This window comes from Malania oleifera, chromosome 1, assembly GCF_029873635.1.
Source record: "Malania oleifera isolate guangnan ecotype guangnan chromosome 1, ASM2987363v1, whole genome shotgun sequence".
Lineage (NCBI taxonomy): Eukaryota > Viridiplantae > Streptophyta > Magnoliopsida > Santalales > Ximeniaceae > Malania > Malania oleifera.
This window is the reverse complement of record NC_080417.1, coordinates 61,308,596-61,332,359: the sequence shown is the minus strand read 5'-3', so window position 1 is coordinate 61,332,359 and position 23,764 is coordinate 61,308,596.

Here is a 23,764-nt window from a genome sequence, read left to right as displayed (position 1 = left end):
AACCTTAAATAAATAAATAAAAACCTATAAAACGAATGGTACTCATTTAATATATATACAACCTAAGCATGCCACTGCATTTACAATGAAACCCAAATATTAGAATATGTAAACCAAGAAATAAACCAAACTGGAAAGAAAAAAGAAAAATAAATAAATAAATAAAAATACAGATGAAGGTGTGTGTTTTACTGTGTGTGCAGTGTGTGTGTTGTGTGTGTGTGTGTGTGCAGTGTGTGCAGTGTGTGTGTGTTGCTGTGTGTGTGCTGTGTGTGTGTGCAGTGTGTGTGTTGTGTGTGTGTGTGTTGCTGTGTGTGTGTGCTGTGTGTGTGCGTTTCTGTGTGTGTATGCTGTGTGTGTGTGCAGTGTGTGGGTGCTGTGTGTGTGTGCTGTGTGTGTGCGTTTCTGTGTGTGTATGCTGTGTGTGTGTGCAGTGTGTGGGTGCTGTGTGTGTGTGTTGCTGTGTGTGTGCGTTTCTGTGTGTGTGTTCAGGTTTTTTTTTTTTTTTTGATGGCTGAGATATCTGCTGGGGACTGTGGGTCTGCTGCAGGTTAAGATTGGAGGATGGCAAGAGTGGTGGTTTTACCGGTGGTCGAGGTTCAGGAGGGGCAGCGTGAGGGAGTGCTCCGCGTGGCCGGAGCTGTGCATGAGGCGTCGCCGGTGGCTGGACTGTGATGCAGGACCGCAGCGGTTGGAGGCGTTGGAGGTTCGGGGCAGAGGAGGTACGGAGTGGGGCTGTCGGGCTGTGGAACGGAGAGGCAGTCGGAGTGGTTGCTGATGAAGTTGGGGGAGCAGATGGTCGAGGCTCTGCGGGCTACTGTGTACTCGGGTTGCTGTGAGGGAAGAGCAAAGGAGATGGTGGTGGGGGAGAGGCTATGGAGATCAAGGGAAGGGTGAGGATGATGGTGGGGCGGCCGTGAGGCTGTGGCAGCGAGAGAGAAGTTTAGGTTTTTTTTTTGGTTTCTTTTTTGCTTTTTTTTTTTTTTTCTTTTTGGCCTCTGTGCCATGCCCCTCTGTGCAGCGCCGGATCCCCCTTCTTATAAAATTTTTTTTGAAAAAAAACCCTAGCAATATTTCCTTTTTCAACTTTTTGTATTTTCTCTTTTTTGGAAATAAGATATACTACCACTATGGTTATAAGGAAACAAAAATAATAATAATAATAAGGTAATAATAATAATAAATAAAAATAATAATAATAATAAATAAAATAATAGTAATAATAGTAATAAAAAAAACCTTAATGATAATAAAAATTAAAAATAATAATAATAAATAATAATAATAATAATAATAGAAGTAAAAATAAGTAATAATAATAATACTAATGAAAAATAATAATAATAATAATAATAATAATAATAATAATAATAATATAAAGAAAATAATAATAACAATAACAATAATAATAATAAGATTAGTGAAAAATAATAATAATAATACATACATTGGGCCTGGGTAAAAATGGGATGTCTACACACATCATCTTGTATTAGAAGCATTATTTTTGTACAAAAGTTATTATTTGTTGTATTCCCGACGTGTGGTTGTAAGAGGGAGACTCACTCTGTGAAGAGTCCCAGACTTGCTCAGACCCAGTTAGGAGACTCGGTTAAGAAAACCAAGTGCACCTTTCTAAGGTACTGTTGTAAAGGTTGGGGTCAACCCTGTAAATTTGACCTACAATACTCCTCACCCAGTAAGGAGAGGAAATTGTAACAGTGTTGCTCCACCCACAAGTGAGCAATTTGGTGAATCTTCTTGCTTGTGAGCTTGAGGCGGGGTAGTAGGCAGTATTGGCCGATAACATATTTTGTGTATGCTTTTATTTTTTTCACTTTATATTCTTGCACATGTATGTTATATTTGATATATAGTAAATGCTGTACATGATTTAGTTTCTGCATATTATATTTAGCTGCGCATCTATTATATGGTTTAGTTGAACTTAGGAAGAAAATTTTAACACCCAATTCACTCCCCTTCTTGGGAATACACCAATCCCAACAATTGGTATAAGAACCTCACTGCAAAAAGCTTAATTGCTTGTGTTAAAGATTGCAATGGCTCAAATTGGTGTATCCCCATTCAGTGAGGGGCAGTCATTTACTAGTCCTCCTATATTTTGTGGTGTGAATTACACCCATTGGAAAATTAGAATGAGTGTATTTATAAAATCAATAGACTGGAGGACATGGCAAGTGATTGCTAAAGGAAATTGTGCGCTATTAAATGAAAATGATTTTAATTTGATTAATTGTAATGCCATGGACATTTTATACTGTGCTTTAGAGACTAATGTTTTTCAAGAGATCATGGCTTGTTGTAGTGCATAGGATATTTGGGATGAGCTAGACAAGAAATATGGAAAGTCCAGGGAAAAGAAAACCGCCACTTCGGAAGTGTCAAGTTCAAATGATCAGGAAGTGGTAAATGTTAAGGTAATTGCATTAACAGACAAAGACATATATGAACCTAACTTTGCCTCTGTAGATGATCATTGTGCCGAATCCTATGATATATTATATGCTAAATCATCTATTGAATATAATGATTGTTCTGTTGATAATACATGCGACTATTCTCGTGAAAAATGTTGTGATATAACTTGTGATGGATCATATGCTAAATCTTGTGATATTCTGGCTGATAATTCATGCATTGATTCGTGTGATAGGTATTGTGTTAAATTTTGTGTTGAATCATACGTTGAATTTAATAATGAAAGCATGCCTTCACATAGAAAACTTGAAACGTCTTCACTTCAAATACATAAGTTTCTAGTTAAAATATCTAAGCATAAAATCTTCTTGATAAAGGAAAATAGAAGGTTGGCAAAGTAGTTAGGAGAATTAAAAGATTATCATGCCACCTTAGAAAAGAGAAAACTTAAGAAGATATTGAAAATTATCTGCTTAGAAGGAGAAATGGATGATTATTCAAGAGTTACACTCAAAGTTAAAAATGAAAAGAATAATCATATTAAACCCTTAGGATTCAAAAGGAAAAATCCTTTCAAAATGGGTTCAGGCTTGATTAATAAATTCCATAGTCATTCTTCTGCCTTATTTAGTAAAAATAGAACAAATAAGAAAAATCCTTCACGTATATACAAAATGTGCTTATTTTGTAAAATGATATTGCACATTCGGTTTACTTGTCCATCCAGAAGTGTTAGAGGCTTAGATAAGAAAATGGAATGGATTGTCAGGGAAGCAAACCCCGTAGGACCGAAATGAAGATCTTATTCCAATAGAAATGATATAAATATTTTAATTCTTCCTTAGATCTTAGGCTTAGGGGGAGTGATGTTTAAATGGCTTAGGAAGTGGTTTAGGCTTAAAATGAAGAAACTTAGTATATGGATCCACTACGCAAAATTTTATATACTAAGAATCCTAGAAAATGAAGCCAATATGAAATTCAAATAAAATATCTAATCTGAACATAACACATATATACATCATAATGATTGGGTAAAATATAAAGTTATAGGCCAAAGCATGCTTTAGAAGATCCACTTCCGAATGGACAAAGGCATCCTTGCCTAGTAAATAATTCTAAATGCTTAACCCATGCTAATATGAAATTCTCAAGTTAAGCATACTCTTGTCCACTGCACATAATTAAGCTTTAGGGAATCTAATCAATTTTTCTAAACTCATTTATGAACATAAATGCCTTGGTCAAAATGTTAGTCATCACTCTAGGCTTAAGCACTGATAATTGTGTGCTTCTTGTCTAAGCTGAATGGACATATTTGCTACCATGAAAATATTTTGAACATTGTCCACTTGTGCTCACTTTTGAATACTCTTTTGAACTCAATAGAGATTTGATCTTTAAGAGTATTTATCCCTACTAGTTTCATAAGCTCTCAAATGTTAACATCAAATTATTAAGAGCTTCATCTCATTAGAACAAGTTAAATGGCAAACATGATTTCCTAGGTTTAAATCTAAAGGAAGTATAAATTTCAAGTAACCTATGCACTTGTAGTTTAAATCCAAAGTCATTCGAACTTGAGCCTCTCACGTATTTAGATTCATAAGAAAAGAGTCAATAACTAGCTTATGACCCTGAAAAATATTGCTTATGACTTTTTGGTCCTCTAAGCCAAAGCATGAAAAGCCAAGACTAAATCATTGAAAAATCTAAAAACCTTGGCTAGGAAATCAAAAGATAAAAAGGGCATATAATGAGTAATAATACATAACTGAGGGGGAGCATTTCTCTTTCATGGCCAAATAAATTAAAATGCTCTCATTATCTTATAACATTTATGCCGACATGCCTATATAAAAACATCACTGCACTGAACTCATAACTATCCATTGTTATTTATTGACTCATATTATCTTGATGGATGGATTATTTTATATGATCTATTGATTATACTACTGGAATGCATGCTTGTGTTGAATGCTTCCTACATGGGGGATGTAGTGATGTGAATTGCATGGTGGTAATGAAATTTAAGTTGTTGCATGCTTTAAATGAATTATTTTGTTGAACAGACAGCATGCTGCCAAAATTTTGACAGAATCTTTCCCAAAATAAAACCATGTACAAAGATGATTATAATAAAATTAATGATAAAATTTTTTTGAAAGTATGTGCAAAAGTTAAATGAATATTAAATTCCATCCTTACATAATCATCGAAACTTTAAAGAAGCTGAACTCCATCCGTATAGAAAAGGTATAAATGAATTACATGCATCACTTTCGTTTTTTGAATATTGAGGCTCTTCAGAAAACCTTGGAACATCATATCCAAATCTTAAAAGTCTATGAATTAATATGGAGTGTTCCTGGGTCATGAAATCTATATCATGCCTTAATATACATTTTTTGATGCATCTATAGTTTATAGGGACAACTATACTGATTGGGTGATAAATATAGTTGACAAATATTCGGTATAGTTGGCCTACGAGGTGCGAAAATGATTGTTTACACTCTTGAAATACTTAGTGAAATTAATCTTGATGAGTATAAGTGGTTTACTTCATCTAAGTTAGATTTCAAATCGATAGGGGGAGCATAAAAAATTAAAGTTCTATCTTATTTTGCTCACCAACACTTATTCTGCTTAGATCTGCTTTAAATTTATTATGGCATGTAATAAAACGTAACATTTCTATTGTAAATCATAATATGTCAATTTTTCACAATTAGTTATGTTGCCATATGATCCTTATTTTAAATTGTTTGATATATTTAAGATCTTGTGGTTTTTTTTTCTCTAGTCATATTTTGTATGCGCTTAAATGATAAACTAGAAAAATGTTGCTTGCATGATTTTTAAAGTTTCTTTTTCAGCAAGCACACCCTCAGTACTTCTTGATAGTATCATAAGGGGGATATATATTTATACACACACACACACACACACACACACACACACACACATATATATATATATATATATATATATATATTTTATTTAGCAAGAGTGATTTTACATGCGATATATCTTGTTTCTTACTTGAGTGCTTAAATGCTATATCTTCAAAACAATCTTAATTTTTTTTTTCTGCCCAAAGTTGTTTATGCCCAAATACTATATGAAAAAGGGGGAGAATATTTTTTTGTGTGGGGTAAGTGTTTAACAAAAAGGGGGAGTTCTTTTAAGTTAAGTCTGTTTTTAAATGACCAATTTTTTTTTTTTTTTTTTTTTTCCGTTTAGCCTAACCTTTTTTCTAATGCCAAAAGGGGGAGAATTTTTCTAAGCAAAATGTTTTGAAAGGGGGAGAACTTTTATAAGATGTATGCATGTCTATGTTTGTGCTTTACTGCCAAAACTAAAATGCATATTATTTAAGATGTCTTCTTTTGTGAATATGCTTGATCTATATTGCTTATTTTCAAGTTATGCATATTCTTAGGGGGAACCCTTTCAAGATTTTCCTATTTTGCTCTTTGGTGTTTTTCATTATCAAAAATAGGGAGATTGTTGACTTTTTGAGTTCGATCTCTGCTTTGATGCTGACAAAACACTTGAATCTAATGTGTGCACCTAGTACTTGAACAAGTTATTAAATTCAGCACACACACATAGAAGAGGAATAATGGAAGTTATGAAGCACTTAAAGACCAACTCAACATGGCGTTTTCCATGAAGAATCAAATGAACAAAGAAGAAGAAGAAGAAGAAGAAGAAGAAGACATATATGTTTTCATGTATCATGCATTTTGTTTTCTATTTAGTTTGTAATAATTTGCATATCATGCATGATGTGAATGCTAAGCACAATGATCATAGTCAGACCTTAGTGACCAACCTCATTCATTGAAAAACCATTTCTAAAAATACTAAAATCATAACAAGGTTTTCAAAATGAATTTAGGACAAAAATTAATTATACAAATACGGTCAACCGACATTGGATTTTTTGGGTCAAATTAAGGGGAAAATAGTTGAAAATTAAGGTATAGTTCCAAGAAGGGGGGGGGGGGGGTGAATTGGGTTTATAAAGTTGTTTTAAATCTTTTTACAAATTCACAATCCTTTTATATGCTTAGAAAACACTCAAGAATGTTTTGAATTTAAATACTCAATCAAACCAACCAAAATCAACACTTCAATATCAATCACAAAGCAATCAACAAACAATCAACCAATCACATAATACTTAACCAAATTGTGAGAGCTGCAGCACTTTCTTATTTCAACGTTTGCAAAAACTCAGTTTAGAGTTTTAAATAAAGCCCTTTTTGAATGATTTTTATGCACTTCTTTTAATCAAGATTTCCCCAAGCGATTAATCAATGTACTCCCTTTAAGGTTTCCGCAAAAGATTAACCAACGTACTTTCTTAAATAAAAAGGTTTTCTTAATCTCAATTTTCAGCAACCAGCACTTAAACACAATTTATATATGCTGGAATTTAAAGAGTGAAGGTTAAGAGTGAGACCGAGATTTTTTATGAGGTTTAACTTATCCCCAGCCTACGTCCTCGCCTTAGGGAATACCACCTAAGGATTCCACTAACACATTCCTTTGCAAGTGGAACAAATCATTTACAATCCCTCCTTTAGGGTGGAGCCCCCTCTCCAAGCGATACCTCATGCTTGGTTACAATGATCCAATGACTTGAACCATCAAAGAAATAAGAAACAAGAAACAATAAACAATTTTTTTTGTACAAAGAATGCTCTTAGATAGAGCTGGTTAGTACAATTGAAAGCACTAATATATTTCAAAACTAATATCAAAAGAAATTGAATTGAAGCTCAAGAATTAATTCACTGGAATACTTCTCTTGATGTGGATCAGTAAATCCGATGTTAGAGCTCAAAGAAGATTGATCAGAGACTTAGAAATTCTTAGCAATTCTTAGTATGAAAAGAGTGAGTAAGAGAGCTCTGAGAGAGTGAGGTGCTGATCAAGTAAGGAAACATTATACTGAAGGGTTTGAAGACCTGATCGCATATCTCTACTGAAAGTAGAGAATTCATGATGGAAAGGGATAAACCAAGAGGGAGGGTCAGTTGGAGGTCCTTGGTTCTTTACTGGAAGAAAAGGAGGAGGTACAACTACTGGCCTCTGAGGTCACCCCCCTTCAAAAACCAACCTTGATTGTGCATTTCATAGCCTATTTTCTTGAGGGTTGTGGAGGTGAAAAGGTCATATCTTGTACATTTGATGAACAACTCAGTAGGCGTGGTAACATTAAGTTGGGCAAAGATAAGATTCAACACACCTCCATAAAGAAGAGTTACACGAGTAACTTCCAATTAGGCCCATATCCATTTCAAAATGAGGCTAGAGAGATCAAGTCTATGCCCCTTTAGTAAACACCATAAAACAAAGCAATCGACATAGGTAAGATGATCATATGAGCCGGCCTTTGGGAAGATGTTGTTGGAGATGATTTTGTGAAGTATTTAGGTATGGAGATTCAGTTGTTTATACATATGTGGATGGCCAAAATAAACAGATTCGTTTACCATAATTAGTGCCAAAAATTCTTCGGATGTGAAGCCTTGCTTTATGAAAATTAAGGCGTAGTCCCAAGAGGGGGGTGACTTCGGTTTTAAAATTTGCTTTAAATTCTTTTTGTTTTTAATGAAGTCTTAACCTTTTATTGATTTGTTCAATACACAATGAAATCTTAAGTCTTTTATTCAATCCACAACTACAAAACAAATAAACATTCAATCCATTCAAACCAATTAACCACAAAGTAACAAACCCATCAATTAACTACACAATATTCAATCAAGATTTTTGTTTGTTTGCAACCTTGTGGTGAATGAAATTTTGAATCAAGCCCTATATTTTTGAAATTTATTTCTCAATTTGATATTCCAAAAAAAAATCCACACTCTTCCCAAAACTCAAATTAAAAAAAAAAACCTTAGTTAATAGGTTTTGGGGTGTTAACCAATTAACATACTCCCTTACGGTTTTCGCAAAATATTGATCAACCAATGTACTTCCTTTTAGTTTCCACAAGAACAAAAAAAAATTAAACTTTAGCTTTATTTAAAATCCAAACCACGTAGTATATATGAATATGAAAATTAAATCATCCACGCAGTTTATATGTTTGTTTGCTAAAAATCAAGAGCAAGGGAAAGAGAGAGTGAGACCACGGTTTTTATGAGGTTCGGCTTATCCCCAGCCTATGTCATTGCCTTTGGCAAACCACCAAAGGATTCCACTATATTAGTTCTTTTTCCGGGCGTAACAACGCCGTTACACACTCCTTCAGTAGGCTAGAGCTCACCTCTCCAAGTGATACCCCTCACTCGGTCACTCCTTCAATTAGGCTAGAGCAAGACCACTCTAGGCGATCCCCCATGCTTAACCAATGATCCAACAATCCCGGAATCATAAAAAACACTACAAGAATACAAAATGATAGCTGTGTATAAGAACACTCTCTTAAAGAGCAGATTAGTACAAATTCAGAGCTATATACTTCAAAGCAATTCAAAATATGAAATTCAGTTTAAAGCTCAAAGAGTATATCACGAAATAGTTCTTTCAAAGGATGAAAGAATTCAGAACTGTAGCACAAGATTGGTGTTTTAGAATCAGAAAAACCTCAACAAATTTCATGCAAGATGAGAGTGAGAAAGCCCTTGAGAGTTTGAGAACAATTGAGAGAGTTTGAATGCTAAATTTGATTCTTAGTGTTTGAATTAATTGATCTTGGGTGTATTTATAGAATTAGAAAAGCATTTAACTTGATCCCGAAGTTTACTTGGAATAGTGTCCAAGTTTTGAACCAATTTTGAGCCCCAAGCAATCTAATTTTTAAAATATGTCCATTATGAAATTTAAAATCTGCCATGTAGCAGTAGCTTGAGGGGTTCTCGTAAGTCGCTTGTCAATTAATTACACATATAAAATACACAGGAAGTAGGGTGGCAGTAGCCTGTCACCTTGGGGTCAGGCGCCTGTCACTGAATAACCCAATTTTTAAAAAAAGAGGTAGAATGGTGATAGTAGCCTGCTGAAACCTGGTCAAGCTTCTCATTTTGCATCGTCAGGCGCCTGTCAAGACCCAGATAGTAGCCTAATGACCTTCTGTCTATATATTTTAAAAGCTTTTAAAGTTGTGGCCTATTGACTATGTTCAATCAGGCGCCTGTCATATACAAATTCTGGTTTTTAAAATATTTTTATTTTCTCTCTTTTCTTATCTATTCTTGGAATGTTAATTTGTTTTCTTTGAAAAATATGTTCCAAGATATAAGAATATGGTCTCTAAGTCTCTTTTGCCTAATGAGCTTCAAAATGATTTCATACTCGAAATATACTAGTACTTACAACACATGTGCTATTGACTCTCTTTATTTCTTTGATTTCTCTTTGTTGCTGAGCTTCAATGATCCTTTGAGCTTTCATTCTTGAAGCTTTGTCTTTAATATCAATGCTCTTGTGATCTTCAAGATTTATCTTTGAATTCATGCTTTAAGTAATCCATGCTCTAAGCTTTATTTGATTTTATTTCTTTGGAATGCAAGCTTTGAGTTCCTGGATTTTCAATATTGATCACTTGAGTTGATATGAGCTTTCAATGTTCTTGTGATCTTTGAGACTTTCCATGATGATCTCTTGAGCTTTTAGAATTGATCACTTGTCCACATGAAGTCTGCTTTTGTTTCAATATCTAAAATATCACAACTTTGAAGAACATTAAATAACCTTACTTTGTTATCATCAAAATCAAGTGTCGTAAGCCTTATTTAGGCCAACAATCTCCCCCTTTTTTATGATGACAAATAAGGAGCAAAAATAGGTAAGCTTTAAAAGGCTCCTCCTTACAATAAGCATAAAACTTCAAAGTTAACATTATAGCATAGTTTCATATACTTCAAAAGGTCATTATGCTCATCATGCATATTTATAAATTCATTATTTCATTATGCATGCTCATTCATCATTCAATAGATCATTCAAGCTTAAATACTTCTCCCCCTTTTTATACATATATCATATTCAATTTCAATTTTTGCTCAAAACTTCTCCCCCTTTTGACATCAATCAAAAAGAGTAAAAAAAAGATTAAGTTCAAATAAAATCACATTTTGAGCATATCATCAAACATGCATATCAAACATATGTACACACTAAATTTATAATTTTTCAATGTAGCATATGTAGTGTGCTTTAATAGTCATGCATATGTGTTATAATATCTTTACCAAGATCATTTTCCCTTTTGACATAATGCAAGATACCAATTGTTGAATTCATGATACCAATTGAACTTTTGAATTTATGATACCAAGTAAGACATTAAAGAATAATACCAATTGAAATTTGAAAATTATGTTACCAATTTAAAATGTCATTAATTCATGATATCAATTTGAAAATAGGGAAACAGTCATAATATAAGCAATAAGTCATAACACTCCCCCTGAATTTAACACATTCAGATTTGATATTAATTATGCTTTTAAGTTTATCATCTTATTTTTCAAATATAAAATTTATATCATGTATGTGCTCATGTATAATAGCCCGAAAAATTTTATACAAGGCCTTGTCGACGAGCTTAGGGAGTTCATCGACGAGGGCATAAAGAGGCCTCGTCGATGAAGCCATGTCTCGTCAACGAGGAGATACTGAGAAAGGGTTTAAGGCTGACTGAAACTCATTGATGAGGGAGTAGGTTCGTCGATGAAATTTCTATAGGACTCGTCGGCGAGGTGACGTGTCTCATCGACAAATCCGGCTCTATAAATAGTGAAAACTCAGATTTTTAGACGAATTTTCAGCGCAAACTCTCTCTTTCTCTCTCTAAAACGCACCTAACTCCTTCTCTCTTCGATCCTAGCCCCATTTCTTGTCAGATTGAAGATCGAGGCCACCACGACGCTCCTGGCGAAGTTATCTGCAAGTTTGACGGAGCTGATCGTGGGAGAAGTTGGTTTGGAATTCATCCCAAATCCAAGGTAAGGTATTTTATTCAGATTATGTCTTCCTCGTAGTTATAAGAAATGTTGTAGGTAAGAAAAAATTGATGTTTTGTTCTGAGGGATGTTGTTTTCAGGGTGTTAAGTGGAGAACCCTGTGGGTGTAGGGGCCAAAATTCAGTAAGGGGCTTTTCAGAAACTAGGTAAGGGAAATATGCTATGCTAGGAATTTTTATAATGTTATCAGAGATTTTACATATATGTATATACCAGCTTATTACCCAGTTTTACATAATATGAGTTTTAAATGCTTGTGTGGCCTGAGTAGATATTTATGTGATGAAGAACTTATATAGTTTTTACAGTGTATCATACTATACAAAATATACAGATATAAATAGTATATTACAGTTTTACTTGGATCAGAATGTTATAGTTTTATACAGATCAGTATATCACAGATACTTATCTAGAATAGTGTATTATAGTTTTGCTCATATCAGTATGTTACAGTTTTATACAGATCAGTATATCACAGATATTTATCCAGAATAGTATATTACAGTTTTACTCAAATTAGTATATTACAGCTTTATTCAGAACAGTATATACAGTATTTACAATATGTCATGTTTCCTATTACCATAACATTCAGAGTATATAGACAGAGTATATAGATAGATATATAGAGATAGCATTAAGATGCTACAGATACAGAATACAGAGATTACAGTATTTACTGTACAAAAGATAGCGTTATGGTAATTTTGGAAACATGATGAAAATAGTAAAAGAGTATATATGTATATATATAGTATCAGATCCTTGAGGAATGAATACAGACAGATACAGATAAAGAATATAGAGCACGGTACCGTTGCTATATACAGATAGAGTGTAACTACATATCTTAGATAGTGTGTGGGTACCATCAAACTGCGCTCGGAGAGTATGCAGCTCCCCAGTTCGCTGCATTGAGGGGGCCAATTTGATGAGGTAGCAGCCAGTCCTGTGCCTAGGAGAGTATACAGTTTGGTTGGGCTGAGGTAGTGTAGAGTATGATGACTTTCCTAGAGGGCCGGCCAGGTTAAGTCCCGCCTACGGGCCGCACAACCCTATCCTGAGGGGTCAAATCATGACATACAAAGTTCCAGGGATAAAGAGCACAATTATGTATACGTATATAGTTTTACAACTCTTGTTGTATATAGTATGATATTAGTAGTATGAATGATAGAAAGTTTAGATGATACACATATTTTAAGCTGCTATACATATGATATATGTGTTTTTACATATTTACCAGATCATATAGTTTTACATACTATTATTATAGTTTTATGACTCGGTCGTCACACACTAGTAATAGCATATTTCCACTTACTGAGCGTCGTCTCACCCTATTATTTTGCCATTTTTCAAGTGAGCCAGTTAGGCCAGCAGATCAGGCTCGCAGATAGAGTGATTTTTTGATAGCCCTGGTTTTAGGGTGAGTTTGTGGCTGAGTTTTTTATTTTTGGGATAGGTAATACTGGAGAGGGTTGTTTTATATGATTATGGTCTAAATGTATTGAATTATGGTATTTTATGGTACGTATGGATGTATGGTTTATGTTTCCACTACATAGGTATGAACATTGTATTCAGGATTACCCCGGTGCCTGCTAAGGCCTGAGTTTCATAGTAGAGGGTATTAGAACAGTTAATATATATATATATATATATATATATATATATATAATATGAAGAAAAAAATGATATAAATTTTGAGGTCATTACAATTTGGTATCAGAGCCTAGGTTGCTAGGTTCTGCAGACTCTAGAGTGCAGCGGGAAATAATACTAGAATATAGGAAAATATTTGTGGTTTTGTTCTATGATCTGGATACAAGATTTCGTGGTGGTTTCTGTGTTTTTCCTGAGGTGACAACTTCGGAAAAGCCATAGTAAATTATCGACGAGTTATGTATTTAGGTTATGAGGTGTGATTTGGGGTTAGGAACAGAAGGGATAGTCAATAGAGAATTTGGAGTTTTAGTTAAATAAGTTGGGTTGGTAGGGAAATAGGATTCTAAAACAGTGTTTTATATGGTTGCAGGATGGACCCAGGAGGCAGTAGCGCTCATGTTAGTGGTGATGATGGAGCAGGTTCTTCTGGAGCAGGAGGTGGAGATTCAGACGTTGTACCACGTAGTGTGGCTCAGCAAGTTATGGCTAAGATATCGCGAAGCTTTAGAGAGCAGGGAGGTCCATTTTCGGCTTACGGATGTACCATAGAGAAATTTATGAAGATGAATCTGCCAGTATTTTCTGGAGCGACTAACCCTGCAGTTGTAGAGAACTAAGTGCAAGAGGTAGAGAAGATTCTAACAGTACTTCATTGCACCGATGACAGAGAGTTTTGTATGCTACGTATAGGCTGGCGAGGGAGGCCGAGAGATGGTGGTTAGCCACCAGACTGTTGGAAGAGTAGAGGGCTATACCAGTGCTGATGACTTAAGCTTAATTTAGGGAGGTGTTCTTCTATAGATATTACCCTGCCTCAGTCAAAGAGGCTCGAGTACAGGAGTTTCAGAGCCTGTCCCAGGGATCATTGACTGTCCAATAGTATGCGGTGAGCTTTATCAAGCGCTCGCGTTTCTGCTCATATATTTTCCCCGATGAAGTGAAGAAGGTTAGAATGTTCAAGAGGAACCTAAGGCGAGATATTTACAGGTACGTGGCGGTACTGAGGATTTAGGATTTTGCAGAGTTGGCTGACAAGGCCACTATAGCGGAGGAGAGTCTATCTAGAGAGACGGAGACACATAATTAGAGAAAGAGGACTGCGCCCTCGAGTTTTCAGGCGGGTCTTAGCCGAGGCCTTTGGAGAGGAGGTAGATTTGGCAGAGGCCAAAGACAGATGGTGGAGCATGGTAGATTTCAGTGTCGACAACTTCCTACCATTTGTCCTAGATTCGGACGGAGACATCCTGGTGAGTGCCAACCAGGGGAGAATGTTTGTTATCACTGCGGGAGGCCTGGTCATATGGCTCGATCGTGTCAGATGCTGTTGAATTATGCATAGGCTCCTAGACTGTTTCGAGGTGGATATCAGGCACCTTGCGGAGGTCTACAGAGAAATACTGCACCTGCGAGAGTTTATGCATTGATGCCGAGAGATGCTGAGACGGCTAGAGACGTGGTCACAGGTACCCTTACTGCTTTACCATATAAAATTATTGTTTTGTTTGATACAGGTGTCACCCACTCTTTCATATCAGCGAGGTATGTTAGAATAACTGGGGTAGAGACTCAGCTACTAGATGAAGAATTATTTGTGGGTACGCCAATGGGATCAGTGGTAAAATGCAGCAAGGTGCTGCAAAATTTTCCAGTAAATATTCAGGGGAGGGTGCTGTTAGCCGATTTGGTGATCCTTGATATACAGGGGTTTGATGTGATATTAGGCATGGATTGGCTAGCAAATTATCACGCCAGTATTGATTGTCATTAGAAGGAAGTAATTTTCAGACTCCCGGACAAACAAGAGTACAGATTTGTAGGATCACGCGTACGTACCTCGCCACAGCTGGTGTCGGCTATTCAGGTGAGGAGGCTGCTACAGGGTGGTTGCCAGGGGTATGTCACATACCTAAAAGATTTTCCAAAAGAAGAATTGAGACAAACTAACATACCAGTAGTGAGAGAGTTTTCAAATATATTTCTAGAAGAATTACCTAGTTTTCCACCTGATCATGAGATTAAGTTCACTATAGACCTGTTGCCGGGATTTGTGCCAGTATCTAAAGCACCGTACCGTATGGCTCCAGTTGAGTTGAAATAATTGAAAGATTAGCTACAGGAATTACTGGATAAGGACTTTATTAGGCCCAGCGTGTTACCCTGGGGTGTGCCAATTCTGTTTGTGAAAAAGAAGGATGGGACCATGAGACTGTGTATCGATTATAGGGAGATCAATAAAATGATGATCAAGAATAAATATCCTCTTCCTAGGATCGATGACTTGTTTAATCAGCTTCAAGGGACCCAGGTTTATTTTAAAATTGACCTGCGGTCGGGTTACCATTAGGTGAAAGTTAAAGCAGAGGATATTTCGAAAACCACGTTTCAAACTAGATATGGGCATTATAAGTTTCTGGTGATGCCATTTGGACTAACTAACACACCAACAACATTCATGGATTTGATGAATCGGGTGTTCCATCAATATTTAGATCAATTTGTGGTCATGTTCATCGATGATATACTGGTCTATTCAAGAAGTTTTGAGAATCACAAGCATCATTTGAGACTAGTGTTGTAGGTATTAAGGGAAAAGAAATTATATACAAAATTCAAGAAATGTGAGTTTTGGTTAAGGCAGGTTACTTTTCTCAGTCATGTGATCTCTGAAGCAGGTGTATCAGTTGATCCAAGTAAAATAGAGGTAGTGGTGAGTTGGGACAGGCCAAGAAACGTTTAGGAGGTTAGGAATTTTCTGGGATTAATAGGTTATTACCGGCGCTTCGTAGATGGCTTCTTTAGACTATCAGGTCTATTAACACGGCTTATGAGGAAAAATGTGAAGTTTGATTAGACCAACGAATGTGAGTAGGGTTTTCAAGAATTAAAACAGTGGTTGGTCTCAGTGCTAGTTCTAGTTACTCCATCAGGGGAGGACAGTTTTGTAATATACAATGATGTCTCTTTGAAGGGTCTTGGATGCATGTTGATGCAGCACGATAGGGTCATTGCTTATGTGTCTAGATAGCTTAAAGAGTCTGAGAAGAATTATCCCGTGCATGATTCGGAGTTAGCTGCTATGGTGTATGCACTTAAGATCTAGAGGTATTACCTATATGATGGGAAGTGCGAGATTTCCACAGATCACAAGAGCTTGGAATATTTCTTCACCCAGAAAGAGCTAAATATGAGACAAAGAAGGTGACTAGAACTCATTAAAGATTATGATTGCATGATTCGTTACCATCTCGGGAAGGCGAATGTAGTGGTAGATGCTCTGAGCAGAAACTCAGGGGGACCCGTACTGGAAGCTATGGAGATTTAGCACTCCATTCTAATGGATTTGGAGAGGCTCAGCATAGAATTGATAGAGGAGATTCCTCAGGCAGTTATTGCGATTCTAGTAATTCAGCCTAAGCTATACGAGAGGATTAAAGTAGCTTAGGGTGATGATGTGAAGTTGGCAAAGGTGATGGCTAGAGTGCGGGATGGTCAGGGAGAGGAGTTTAGCATATCAGATGATGGAGCCCTGCAATTCCTTACTAGGCTCTGTGTTCTTGCAAATACTGAGATTAGGAGAACTATATTGGAGGAGGCTCACAGATCCCTATACACTGTACATCCAAGTAGCATTAAAATGTATCAGGATCTGCGGGAGTGCTTTTGGTGGAGTGGAATGAAGAGAGAGGTAGCTAAATTTGTATAGTAGTTCTTGATGTGCTAGCAGGTTAAAGCTGAGCACTAGAGACCAGCAGGGCAGTTGCAACCATTGTTTATTCCCGAGTGGAAATGGGATCACATTTTGATGGATTTCGTTATGGGATTACAATTAGTGCGACAGGGGTTGAATACAATTTGGGTGGTTGTGGATCGTTTGACGAAGACCACTCATTTTATCCCTATTAGAGTCAGCTACTCCATGGACAGACTGGCAAAGATATATGTTCAAGAGATAGTTCGTATTCATGGAGTACCAGTATCCATAGTCTCGGACCGAGATCTTCGGTTTACTTCACAGTTCTGGAAAAATTTTCAGGAGACTATGGGTACACAATTAACATTTAGCATTGCTTTCCATCCCCATACAGATGGACAGACTGAGAGGACGATCCAGACATTTTGAAGATATGCTCCGTGCATGTGTGCTAGATTTTGGGGGTAGCTGGACTCAGTTTCTACTGTTAGTTAAATTTGCTTATATTAACAGCTATCAGGCTAGTATCGGCATGGCTCTATACGAGGCAATGTATGGTAGGAGATGTCATTCTCCTCTCTTCTAGGATAAAGTAGGCGAAAGGCGAGTGTTGGGTCCAGAGATGGTGTAGCAGGCTTATGACAAGGTCCAACTAATTAAAAAAAGAATCAGTACCGCACAGATTCAGCAGAAAAGCTACGCGGACACTCGCTGCCGAGAACTAGAGTTTGATGTGGGAGATCGAGTATTTTTGAAAATAGCTCCTCTGAAAGGAGTTATGAAGTTTGGAAAGAATGGCAAGTTGAGCCCTAGGTACATTGACCCTTTTAAGATACTAGGGAGAATAGGGTCAGTTGTCTATAGGCTAGCTTTGTAGCCAGTTTTGACTCGAATTCATGACGTATTTCATGTTTCTATGTTAAGGAAATATATCCTAGACCCATCCCACATAATTAGCTATGCAGAGATAGAACTCAAGGATTCACTACCCAATGAAGAGACGCCATTACAAATTTTAAATAGAAAGACATAAGAACTGTGTACTTAAGAAAAATCAGCTAGTGATGATTTTGTGGAGGAACCATGCTATGGAAGAAGCCTCATGGGAACTCGAGGATGAAATCAAAAAGAAATACCCACATTTGTTCCAAGAGTAATCAGGTAATGTAAATAGTTAAGTAATGTTTATTTTACAGGTACATGTACTATTTAGTTAGTAAGTAGTTTTTAATTTTATTTGTGTAATCTCCCAAAACATAGTATGTAACCATGAGATTCTTCCGCCATAAGTGAGGGCAGGTAATAAAATAAGTAGACCCTTTTTCTTTACAAAATGATGAAGTGTATAGATGGCGTTCAACCTAGATAGTAAATTTCACAGACGAAGTTTTATGAGGGGAGAATGTAATAGCTCGGAAAATTTTATACAGGGCCTCATCGATGAACACAGGGAGTTCGTCAATGAGGGCATAAGGAGGCCTCACCAACGAAGCCACGTCTCATCGATGAGGAGATACTGAGAAAGGGTTTAAGGTTGACTGAAACTCATTGACAAGGGAGTAGGTTCGTCAACGAAATTTCTACAAGACTCGTCAATGAGGTGACGTGTCTCGTCGACCAATCTGGCTCTATAAATAGTGAAAACTCAGATTTTTGGCTGAATTTTCAGCGCAAACTCTCCCTTTCTCTCTCTAAAATGCACCTCACTCCATATCTCTTCAATCCTGGCCCCATTTCTCGTCGGATTGAAGATCTAAGGCCGCCATGACGCTCCTGGAAAAGTTCTCTACAAGTTTGCCGGAGCTGATCGTGGGAGAAGTTGGTTTGGAATTCATCCCAAATCCAGGGTAAGGTATTTTATTCAAATTATGCCTTCCTCGTAGTTATAAGAAATGTTGTAGGTAAGAAAATACTGATGTTTTGTTCTGGGAGATGTTATTTTCAAGGTGTTGAGTGGAGAACCCTGCGGGTGTAGGGCCAGAATTCAGTAAAGGGCTTTTCAGAAACTAGGTAAGGGAAATATGCTATGCTAGGAATTTTTATAATGTTATCAGAGATTTTACACATATGTATATACCAGCTTATTACCCAATTTTATAGAATATGAGTTTTAAATGCTTGTGTGACCTGAGTAGATATTTATGTGATGAAGAACTTATATAGTTTTTACAGTGTATCATACTATACAGAATACATAGATATAAACAGTATACTACAGTTTTACTCAGATCAGTACGTTATAGTTTTATACAGATCAGTATATCACATATATTTATCTAGAATAGTATATTACAATTTTACTCAGATCAGTATGTTATAATTTTATATAGATCAATATATCACAAATATTTATTCAGAATAGTATATTACAGTTTTACTCAAATCAGTATATTGTAGCTTTATTCAGAACAGTATTTACAATATGTCATGTTTCCTATTACCATAAAATTCAGTGTATACAGACAGAGTATATAGACAGAGTATACAGACTAATATACAGAGATAGCATCAAGATGCTACAGATACAGAATATAGAGATTACAAGTATTTACAGTACAAAAGATAGCGTTATGGTAATTTTGGAAACATGATGAAAATAGTAAAAAAGTATATATGTATATATATATATATATATATATATATATATATATATATAGTATCAAATCCCTGAGGAATGAATATAGACAGATACAGATAAAGAATACAGAGCACGGTACCATTGCTATATATAGATAGAGGGCAACCACATATCTTAGATAGTGTGTGGGTACCGTCAAACTGTGCTCGGAGAGTATGCAGCTCGCTAGTTCTCTAGGTTTAGGAGGCCAATTTGACAAGGTAACAGCCAATCCCGCACTTGAGAAAGTATGTAGTTTGCTTAGGCTGAGGGAGTGTAGAGTATGATGACTTTCCTGGAGGGCCGACTAGGTTTAGTCCCGCCTACGGGCCACACAACCCTGTCTTGAAGGGTCAAATCATGACATACAGAGTTCCAGGGATAAAGAGCATAGTTATGTATACATATATAGTTTTACAGCTCTTGTTGTATGTAGTATGATATTAGTAGTATGAATGATAGAAAGTTTAGATGATACATATATTTTAAGCTACTATACATGTGATATATGTGTTTTTACAAAGTTACCAGATCATGTAGTTTTACATATTATTATAGTTTTACGACTCGGTCGCCACACACAAGTAATAACATATTTTCACTTACTGATCGTCGTCTCACCCTAATATTTTACCATTTTTCAGGTGAGCCAACTAGGCAAGCAGATCACACTCGCAAATAGAGTGATTTCTTGATAGCCTTGGTTTTAGGGTGAGTTTGTGGCTGAGTTCTGTATTTTTAAGATAGGTGATACTGGAGGGAGTTGTTTTATATGACTATGGTCTGAATGTATTGAATACTGGTATTGTATGGTATGTATTGATGTATGGTTTATGTTTCCGCTGCGTAGGTATGAACATTGTATTTAGGATTACGCCGGTGCCTGCTAAGGCTCGAGTTTCATAGTAGAGGGTATCAGAACAGTTAATATATATATATATATATATATATAATATAAAGGAAAAAAAATGATATAAATTTTGAGGTCGTTACATCATGGATACAAATATCAATTACCATGTTAATATCATCAATATCTACATGCTCATGGATACAATTATGCTAGTCATGCTCAAATTTCAATTGAACTTTTTAAATTGTGAAATCAATTGAGCTTTTAAATTGTGATACCAATTAAATTATTCATGGATACCAATATACTTTATAGATACCAAATCTAATATTATATCATGTATAGCTCATGGATATCATATCAAAATTTCATGCTTCAAAATCAAGCTTAATAATTTCATGTTCAGGTTTTCAATATATAGTGAGCCACAAATCATCAATATAAGTCAAGTCATGATTACACACATGTCTTTGGTATTTTCAGCTTTTTAGCATAGAAGCATATCAACATATCATGTAAGCTGGGAGCATATCATTATCATTTGCATTGTACTACAACATTGCTCAATTTGCTCTCATTTTCAAATATCTTTTTTCAAATAAGTTCATATTTTCTTTGATTTCATATGAGTTTCCAAGCTCATATATGTTAATATTTTATATTTTAAGGCTTGTATGAATTATTCATTAATTGAGGCCAACAATTAGTTTCATTAGTTTCAATAAGATCAGCATTGATAAGCTTGAAAATTTTTTATCCTTACTTTCTATTTGAATTTTGTTCAATATCCTTGTATGAATTTCCATAGACTTGTTATCAATTTAAATTAAAGGATTTTGTCATAGTATTTCGTCTTGATTCCCATACTTTCTTAGGTCCAGATTGTTTAGAAAGTGATGTTTCTTTAATTCTCCAAAATTGTTTAGTTTTCACACCCTTTCTCTTAAATGGACGTTCAAACTTTATATGTCCCTTCTTCTTACATAGGTAGAATATGGTGTGAGTGTAAGCATTTGAAGAAGTGCTTTCATAGTCCTTGGAGGCTTTTGTAAAGTACCCCTTATAGAGGTTCTTCTTCCTTGTATTTTCAACTCCATTAAATCCCATGCCTTCTTTGTTGACCTTATAGGTCACACCTTGGTTTTGATAATGACAAATACAATTGTATTTAATAAATATCTAGTTCATGTGCAGGTTCATATTAGCATATCTTCAGTGGCACGTGAAAAGCTCAAAGACATGAAGACAATTTCATACTCTTAATTGTAATAATTTTTAAATGAAATTTGTCTGTAATAGTAATTAGGGTTTTCGGTTTGTAATAAGCTCACACACATCACATGCATGATTTAATTTGTAAGCTCAAATCGAACCATAGAAAGACCTTAGGGTGAACCTTCGGTCGACCAACACCGGACTTTTTCGGTGATTTCAAATTGGACACCAAGTGACCTTAGGACACTCACCTTTGCACTTGTATGTAATAGGAACTTGAATAGGGTTTATATGTTGCAAGAAGGGACCGAAATGCACACTTGGTGCACTTTCGGTCGATCGGCCAAAACAGTTCATTCTTGGCCTAGTCGACCGAAACTGGTCCGGGTCAACTGTTTGACCCAGGCCCGGTCGACCGAGCCTTTATAGGTCATTTGACCTCGGTCGACCGAACCTCCTGGGAGTCAACTCTTTGACCTCCCGGTTGACCGACCAGATTTGTACTCCAATTACCTGGTCGACCGAGGGGTCTTGGGAGAATTCCCAACGACCTGGTCGACCAAGCCCTGTAGTTCAAAAAGGCCCCGGTCGACCGAACCTCGGAAATTTGGCAAATCGCCCTCTCCGGTCGACCGAGCCACTCAGTTCAAAATTGCCCTGGTTGACCGAACTACTTGAGTCCTGGTTGACCGAACCAGTTCTGGTCGACCGGGCCTCTCGGGTTGGTCCTATTTTTACTGCAGTTAATAATTTTTTAAACAGGGTTAAATTGTCTTAAGTGTAATTAAACTTTTCCAATAATCCCTAATAAGTCCCCAACGGTCAAAATTTTTAGTATGTCTATATATACTCCTTCATTTGGTGGATTAAGTAGTGATTAACAAAAAGATTAAGAAATCCTCTCTCAAGCAAAAATTATTCTATCTTACTCCTTATTGCTTACATCTTTGAAAACCAACTCAAGCTTACCTTCTTCATCCATCCATATTATTTGTAAGTGTATTGAGTATTTTTATCTAGAGGTTTGCTCTCCATATTGTTGCATAATTGAATCGATCTTTTGAGAGCATAACCTAAGTTTTCTTAGGAGGCTTTGCCAATAAGCCTACCCTAAGAAAGACTTGTGGTGACATCCCAAGTATTGCATTCTCATTGCAATATCTCAGGAAGTTCATTTTTGTTTGGGGATTGCAAAAACACTTTCAAACATATTCGAATATCTTGTGGAGTTCATATTGATATATTTGTGAAAAGATATTCGTGTGTGTGATATATTAATCTTTGTGGTATTATTTATACAAGTATATACATCATTTGCCAAAAACAAAGATTATTTATTTTGCCATCTAAGCATATACACATTCATATGATTGACACATTCTATTGAGTGATATTATTGAGGCTTGTTTAATACTCTGTGTGAAAGCGTTTGATTGAACACTCTAAGATACATGGATTTTTATTGACACTCTCACGTACTCACTACATTGATAGAAAACATTTTTGAGAGTTAATCTGCTTAGACCACATTGAGCTTACATTATTAAATCATCTGTGGTGTTTGTGTTTGTGCGCATTTTGTGGTACAAATCTGCTTTACGTGAAAGCACTCTTGTATTGTACCTTTGATTGTATATTTGAGTGATTCCAGGCGTGGCCTGAGGGGGCGGTAATCCAGCCCGGTAAGGATTGGTGTAAAGGTTAAGGTCAGCCCTGTGGTAATTTGACCTGGTTTGTATAGGTGCCGCTCCACCCGTTTAAGTGAGCAAGTTATTGTGATAATCCTTGTGCTGGTTAGCCAAGGCGGGGACGTCGGCAGTTGGCCGAACCTTGATAACATATCTGCGTGTCATTTGCTCTTTACTGCTTTCTGGTGCTTGTATGGTTGTTTAGACTGCTTTACTAAATTCCTAGTACTTTTACATTACTTGCACTAGATTGACCCTAGGCTTGTGAACATACTGCTGCTAGGAGGAATACCTAGGAGATAAAATTTAAAAAATACCAATTCACCCCCCCTCTTGGGATCACGGTAAAGCTAACATTCTTTGTTTAAAGTCATTCTTTATGATCCTATCATTTTGTCAAAGTTTTCCTTTCCTTTTGTGAAATTGTAGATTACTTTAGCTTGATCTTCAATTTTTATTTTTAGATCACTGATTTCTGAATTTTCTATATTTTTCCCTTTTTATTTCACCTTGTCTTGGTTTTGAGACATTTTGCTAATTTTTTTTTCTCTAATTCACAAATATATAGATCTTTCTCATTCTCCATAGAAG